General features: G+C 54.8%; 1 protein-coding gene across 1 annotated transcript in view; it reads left to right on the top strand.

Moving 5' to 3' along the window:
• The first annotated feature begins 312 nt into the window (after nt 1–312).
• PSD2 (pleckstrin and Sec7 domain containing 2) overlaps nt 313–7,970 on the top strand; it is a 72,690-nt gene continuing 65,032 nt past the window's right edge. Inside the window, exon 1 of the mRNA XM_048960804.1 lies at nt 313–425. The gene's annotated coding sequence lies outside the window, so the exon portion shown is untranslated. The remainder of the gene's footprint in view (nt 426–7,970) is intronic.

Genomic DNA, 7,970 nt, shown 5'->3' with positions numbered 1-7,970 from the left:
GCAGCGCCTCGGGGCTGCACTAACACCGTCCCACGACCGGCAGGGCTCTGAGGAGCGCTTGCACTCCCGCACCTCATGCGAACTGTGAGGATGAGCACAGGATTGCGCCAGACCCGTCACCGGGTGCAGCCACGCTGCGAGCACTGCTGCTGGCATCGGGGCCGTGCGGCGCGGCCGCCCCGCAGCTGAGAGGCCGCCTCTGCGCCGCGGCCGCCGTCCCCGCCGTCCCTGCCCGCCGCTCTCTGCCTGCCCGTGGCAGCGGGCGCGGGGCGCAGCGCGGCCGCCAGGGGGCGCCAAAGTGCGGCGGCGGCGGCGGCGGCGGCGGGCGATCCGTACGGGCAGCGCCGGGGCCGGGACTCGCGGAGCGGCGCCCGATGGCGCGGAGGGGCGCGGCGCCCCACGGGAGGCGCGGACGTGGCGGCGGGGTGAGTGCGCGGCCCCGGGACAACGCAGCTCGCGGCGGGCGGCGCGGAGTCGAAGGAGCGGGGGGCGGCGTGCCCCGAACCGCCCCTCGCAGCTCCGTCCGGCCGCGGCCCAGGGCGGGTTGGTGAGCACGAGGCGCGGTCTCAGCGAGCCGCTGCTGTCCTCGGAGCCGGAGCCCGGAGCTGCTGCCCCGGGGCGTGTTCGCCCGTGATGCTTTCAGGCCTCGCCAGGCGTCCCAGCTGGCGGCGCTGTCAGAGCCCGGGTTGCCGTGCGGAGCTGTTCTCGTGCCCGGCTCCCTGCACCGCGCTGCCGGCCCCTGCGGGCGGTGCTCGCGGGAGCGGCGCTGGGCTCGCTCGTGGGACCGAGCACGCTCCCGGTCGGAGCTCTGCGTCTGCTTTCACTTCTTCGCTGGCAGGTGATGGAAGGCGAGTCCCGGGATATCTGAACATTCGATAAGCTTGGTTGCTTTTCGAATGTTTTTATATATCGCTTTTTTATATATATTTGCTAAAATAAAGTGAGGTTGCCCTCACTGAGCTGTGGTTGCTCGGGGTCCTACCCGTGGCCTCGGGCACCTCCAGGGATGGGGCACCTGCAGCCCTCTGGGCGGCTGGGGTTGGCAGCGTGATGGGCTCAGGTACCCCTGCGCTGGAGGTGGGGGCTGGCAGGTCTCATACCCCTGACTGCACGGGGGGGGAGGGTGCTGTGGTCCCCCCAGCTGGCTGTGGCCCACCCATGGCTGGTGGTCCCAGGCCACTTTTGGCCTGAGTTGAAAGGAACGCACCGCACCTGGCTGAGAGAGCCCAGCTCTGACAAGTTCACACTTTTCTGCAAAGGAAATTCCCTGCAAGCCTGGATGGTTTCCTGCCGCCTCCTTTGAGCAGCAACAATCAGGGAACAGTGTTTTGAACTCTGTCCTGAGACCTGGTGCTCTGGGTTTCCGTTCCAGCACGAGATCCTAAGCCAAAAAAACTGTCTGTTCTGCCAAGGGCAACACAAAGCCCGGCCCTGGAGCAGCCGGTCAGCAGTGTGGCATTAACTCCTCTGCAAAATGCAGCCAGGCCCCTTTGATGTGTCTGCTATCTGTGGCCTTTTCCTTCTTGTTTCTTCTTTAGAGAGCCATCACGCCTGGTGCAGCCACAGCCTGCTGACTGGTGCTGGGTTGCAGAGCCTTTGAAGATGCTAACACAGGTGCAGTGCTGACGGTCCTTGGCCGAGTCCTCTGAACAGTGCCCTGCTGGTGGGCTGGGAACGTGGCTAGACAAGGCACTGGGGCTCATGAAGCAGAGGTGGGGAGGCGTGGGCACAGTGTGAGGGCTGTCCCAGGGAGAGGGAGAGCCGCTCTTCTCGGGGAATGCCTGTCCCAGCTGCAGCCTTGAGGATGCTTCATGCCTGCTCTTTTGGTGTGTGCGTGGACAAGCTGTCTCCTCTGTGCTTGCTCCTGCTGTGGTGACCAGATGTCCTACTCTTTAGCGATGTCCTACTTTCAAGTAGGTTAATCTATTTTTGCCTGGCCCAGAGTGTTGGACCGTCCTTTGCCGTGACTTTGCCTTTCTGTGTGTCCCGCGCCTGGTAGAAGATCTGCAGGTCACGATCCTGAGCAGCGTGTGAGGTTCTCCTTTGGTCTGTGTCCTGGGGAAGCACGTCTGGCCTTGCACAGCAGTCAGCCTGCTTGCTGGCGTGAGAGGTGCCTGAACGCTGGGTGTCCGTGCCTGCATTCTGCATTAAGTGCTGGAGGACCTCGGAGGGGTTCGTGCTTCCAGTTTGCTCTCAGGGTCTGAGTGTCCTCTGACCGTTGTGTGGTACTGGTTTTTCTTGTTTGCATGCCTAGTCTTCAAGTGGCTTTGCTCCCAGGATTTGGAAGAACCATGAGAGCTGGGAAGGAAAGGAGGACTTGCAGGGCCGCAAGTGAGGCTGGAGCCTTGGCCTGTAACTGGAAACTGAAGGCAGGTTGAAGCCTAGACGCTGCAGGGAAAGACCTTACATCTCACAAGCCTTGCTCTGGAAATAGCTTGTCTTTGGTGTGCAAGCCCCTGCTAATACTGATCTGTCAATATCTGGCTCTTCCTCACCACTTGTTTTGCTTGAAGTTAAAACCTGTAGATTCTTGCTCATGCTACCAATGACACGATGAAGTCTGTGCTGCGATGGGTCTCTGAGCACCCCATGTGTCCTGGAAGGGCTGAAAAGGTGCAGTCATGAAAAAAGACCATGGAGCTGAGCTCCCTTGCAAGACAGCGGTACTGTGGCAGGGCTGGGAGGAAGGGGTGAGCATCCAGGGTGGAAGCTGAGTGCTGATGAGCTTTGGACCATGTCTGTGGTTTATTTATGGCCTACCAAACAATCTCAGGCAGTCAGTGAGGGTTAAGGCATCTCCTGTCCCGGGTTGACAGTACAGATCCAATTAGGCATGAAAGCCTCTAATTATTTGTCCCGAATTGCTCCGGTGGTAACCAAGGCTCTGTTATCTCCTTCCTTTGTCTGTGTCCCAGCTGGAAATACCCCAGTGTCCCTGCATCTAGAGCAGCAAGCGTGGTGTGCGAGCAGAGTCAGCACAACCTAATCAGAGGAGACAGGCCGTGAGTTAATGAGGGGATGGACCTGCTTCGTTAACTTCAGGGAACTCTCTAAGCCCCGTCTTGACAAAGGACTGAGGTTATGTGTGGCTGAGATAAGACCCATGTGATGGTGGCTGTGGTGGGAGCTGGGTGGAGAGGCTGTGCTACAGGGAGGGAGGGGACGGCTGGCAGAAGGGATTGGTAAGTGGAATTGTGGCATGCTCCTCTCAAATGGAAGGTTGGACACCTTTTGAAGCAAAAATGTATACAAATAATATCTGTCTCCTGTGTGAGGGGCCAGCTGAGTGTTTCTGCCGTCCTTTCCAGGTCACAGGGTCCCAAAAAATGCGTGTTCTGCCGCCTTGAAGTGCTGCCCGAAGGCACGCCGTGCCCTTGTTCGCAGTTTCCACGTGCAGGATTTCTCTTTGTGTAGGCAGTCCTGCAGGCAGAGCTTTCTGCTTGCTCTGTGCCTGGAGGAGGGGATGCAGGGACAGCCCTGAGGGTGCCCACCTTGGGGATGCATCCCTGGTGGCCGTGCTGATGGAGCACCGTGACTGAGTGTGACGCTTCTCCCTGACTTCCTACAAGAGACATGCAAACTGTCTATGCCAAGGAAAGTGCCTGTCCAGCAAGGCTAGGAAGCAGCTGACACATCCTTCAAACCTCTTGGTGTCCTTCCGCCGTGGGCCAGAGGGGTGTGTGCCAAGTTCAGAGCAGAGGGCTTCCTCCATGCCAATGGGGACAAGGAGGGTGGGCTCTTAAATCACAAAAACTGTTTCTTTTCCACCCACTTAGAAAGTGGAGCTATTGAATTTTAAACAGCGAAGACAAAACTGCCGAAGAAGCCTCTTCTGTGCTTGCCCGGTGAAGTCACTAATCGCGGTGGTGGGGGATCCAGGAAGATGCCAGAAGTTGGCCTTATTAATGACTCTGTTGTTGTCTGCTCCAGTTTGTTGGTCTTCGCTGTGGGAGACAGTTTGTCAAAGCGACAGCTCTTTTCCCTGCAGAAGCTTCCCCGTGAGCTCCCCGTGGGCAGGTCAGGCCGTTCCTCACTGCATGGCTGCAGTTCCTAGAGGGAACTCTGATGCTGGCCTCAGAGCAGCGCTGGCATCACGGGCTGAGCCCAGGTGCTCTGGGTCCATCGCTCTGGTACATGAGTTCTGTCCAGGACCTTCAGCATCCAGCAAAACAGCTCCGCAGTTGCTTCTCTCTGCACACCCGTTTCCAGTCCCAAGCTCAGAGGCATCAGGGCCTCTTGCCTGCATTTTTCTCCTTGAACCACTTAGTTTTAAAATAGAGCAATTATCTCCCTTCAGAAAGGAGTTTATTCCTTCCAATCTAGGGCAGTTTGACAGCACAGCAATCCATGCAGCTCTCTTTGGGAGCATGATTGCATTCCCAGCGTGCTGCCACATAGCCATGCTCGCAGGGAACGAGGTCACATCAGGGCTTAGGATGTGCTTGGGCCATGGGTTCCAGCCTGGCCTCTTGGCAGCAGTGACGTCAATGATCCCAAGGCTGAATTCTGCCAATGCTTCCCAGCCTCCAAGGCCAAGCCTTGCACCTCATGGGCTCTCTAGATGGAGAAGCTTACCTTTCTGTGGATCTGTGTGATAAAATAGCAGAGATCTTCAGTTTTTGCCTCTGCATGTGTCAACAAGGGATAGTCCTGCTGGGCTGGCATAGGCTCTGGGACGAGTCCTGAACTCATAGAGTCCCAGCAGCCCAGAATGGTTTGGTTTGGAAGGCATCTCAAAGATTGCTTAGCTCCAATGCCTGTGCTGTGGGGAAGGACCAGCTTTTACGTAGGCACTGCTCACAGAGGCTTCTCCAACCTGCTCCTGAAGTCCCTGCCCATCCCCCATATGTCTTTCACAATGTTGGAAGTTTACTGTGATTTGGGGTATGTTATTACTTCTGGAATTAAATAGTGAACATCAGCGGGACCCTTTTCAGAAGCTTGTTGTAGGGATGAGCTCAGTAATGGAGCGGATTCTGCCAGCATCAGCTGCCACGCTGGCGGCGGTGGGAAAGGTTTACATCCTCACATTATGTAGATCTCCTAATCTCCTCCGCCTTGGGATCCTTCTGCTGTCTCACAAGTCTACATCCTGCTGTTGTTTAATTAAAGAATAAGCAGAAAGGTATTCTCAAGGAAAATGAAGCTGTTTTATTCTTCATGTGTCCTTGATGTCCTTCTGACGTCTTGTCTGAGGACAACAGCTTTAAGCCCTGAATCTGAATGTGTGTCTTGCAAAGCCCATCATGTTAATTGAGAACAAAGCCACGAAACTATCCAGTCCAGCACACTGGCCGTGATGTCAGAGAGGAATGAGGCATTTTTTTCGCCCTTCACCACCAGTGGTCTGCGAGGCTCAGGTGATGTGGCTGCAGCTCATGTTCAGTTTCATCTTTTGAGCTTTGTGTTCCTGTGCTAAGTCAGCTGCAGCAGAAATCGCAGCCCTTACAGTGCTGTGATGTATGGGCAGGAGAACCAATGACAGTCTGCATAGTGCATCCAAAGTTATGTGGGAAGGTGGCATTAATGGTTATTTTCAGCGTAGCAGAGAAATTGAAGAGGAGCAAGCTAACTAAAAGCTGGAGGCCAGAAGCACAAGGGACACCTTTCTGAATTTAACCCTGCGCGCAACACCAGGTTACTTATCTTCCAGCTGAGCATTTTGGCCTTTCAGTGATGCTGAAGCTGTGTTGTACAAGTTGGGGACCTGCTGAGGAATCCCAGGTGAGCTCTCAGGCACCACGAAATACATCTGTCTGGGCTTGAGGCACCTCAGGATGCTAGAGCATTCCTGGGGAGGAGATGGACAGTCTCTGTATTGCTTGAGTCAGCAGAGCTGCTGTATCCAGTGGCTTTGGGCGAGTCATGGAAAAAATGAATTGAAAATTATTTGATGTTGGACCTTCTGAATGTTCTCCATTAAAACATTGTGAAGTACCACCATCTTCAGGCCCACCCCACGTGCCTGACTGAAGCCAAGCTCTGGAAGTCCTCAGGGTGGGACCCAAGGCCCAAGCTTCCATGGCCATCCCATTAGTGGACTGCTTTGGATTTAAGGTACAGCCCAAATGAGGAGGTGTTTCCCGTGCAGGACAGACAGGCCAGGAGAAATGGGGCTTGGTTGCTTTGGACTTCCCTGCAGAAGTGGCCAGTCTTCCCCCTGCAGCTCATAAGACCCCAGCTGCATGCAGCATCCAGCCCACCAGCATCGTACGCTGAATTACTCCATTGCTGAAGAACAAATGCAGTGGCACAGACCCAGCCATGGCTTCGCTAACGCCTGGAGGCAGGTTGCTGTCAGTCTCTTGCTTGACATCTGCCATCTATAGCATCTTTAACCAAGGCAGAGGAGTGTTTGTGGATTAAGCTCTGCTACACTCCTACACTGGGTAAACTCAGTGGCATTATGTATTTGTCATATTGGGAACTGACATTTGCAGAGGTGAAGTGAGTTGGTGAGGGTCTTTGAGGGAGCCAGAGCTGTGGGGAGGGAGAGGAGGAGAGCCCAGGGACGCCATTGGGCCACATTGAAACCAGCTGTGTTGTGCCCTGAGAACATCTGCCCAGTACTGGGCCTAATGGGAGACAGCAAGGACTGAACCTGGCATCCCATGAGATTGCTCTTCTCTTGTGCCCTGGTTTACCAGTGGACACCTCTTCCATTTTGCATATAACGCAACCGGTTGTATAAATATTTAGTCTCCCTGTTGGGAACATTAATTATAAATAGACACGAAGGTTCTGAAAGCTGCCTGTAGGTCTGGACACCCAATTTCCATTAATTTTAATGAGATCCAGACGTCCAAATCCCATTTGTTGGCCTTGCGCATCTCGAACAGGAGCCGACGCCCCACCAGCTTGGATTTGCACAAACACAGCAAACGCTGCGGATCCCCGAGTTGCCCTCGTGCTGTGCCATTGTTCTCCGCTGAGGATGGCTGGCTGGGTGCTTCAGAAGTATTCATAATAAGTTCATTGAATCCATCCTGTTAGTGCTCTTCCTCTGCCTTCCGCCGGCGCTCTGAGCCAGCCCCCAGCCCCCAGCCCGCGCGGTGTTTGACGGGGAGGCTTTGATGCTTGAAAATGGCAGCAGCGCAGAGCAGGTCTGAACGGAATGATTGAATTATCTGACTGATTAAAAATGTGCTGCGGCTCGGAAGATCTGACGGCGAATATTCGCTTCGGCGGCTGACATGGGAGAGAGCGCATGCACACGGCGTGTGTGAGTGTGTGTGTGTGTGTGCATCACAAAGGAGGGATGCGACAGGCCCCCAGAGCTGCCTGCAGCGGCAGCTTCTTAAGCTCAGCATCCTTTCCGAAGCTCCAAATCTTCTGCGTGATGCTCGGCAAAAGCTAAAACTCAGGGTGGTTGTGGAGATGATGATTACTTAGATAGATGTCAGCGGTGGTTTAGGAAGTGGAAATTGAGTTAAAAGGTAGAGCAGGCTGGGAACTACTTACCTGCTTCCCTGCTCCACGTGGACCTGAGGAGTGATAAGCTGCTGCTGAAGCACAGCTCCCATACCCCGGGCAGCGGATGTGCTGTGCGGTGTGAGGATGGAGGCAGGGCGTCTGTGGCCTCGCTGCTGTCAGTGATGGAGCTATGGCTGTGCTGGTGAGTGAGGGGCAGCAGCTGCCCTCCAGGCGTGTCTCAGCCTCCTTCCCAGGCCCCATGCAGTGAATTGTCCCTTCCTGGTGCCTCCCCGAAATTCAGCACCGCTAGAACTTAAGCAGAACATCTTGAAGTAAAATGAACAAAGATGTAATGTAAAAGTGTTTCTTTGTTAATGAAATGTATTTTTTCAGCTCAACCAGCTGACAGGGGGAGAGTTTTATACAGGGGGAAAGAAAATGAAGTTGTGAAGGTTGCAACTGTAGTTCTTCATTGCAAAACTGACTTTTTCTTAAGTTAACTGCTCTTCATCTCTACTTGAGGAGATTACTACCTTCTTCTGCCTCCCAGCTCAAAA

Source organism: Lagopus muta, chromosome 14, assembly GCF_023343835.1.
Source record: "Lagopus muta isolate bLagMut1 chromosome 14, bLagMut1 primary, whole genome shotgun sequence".
NCBI classification, from domain to species: Eukaryota; Metazoa; Chordata; class Aves; order Galliformes; family Phasianidae; genus Lagopus; species Lagopus muta.
The sequence above is the reverse complement of the archived record's forward strand: the minus strand, read 5'-3'. Positions and strand labels throughout refer to the sequence as shown.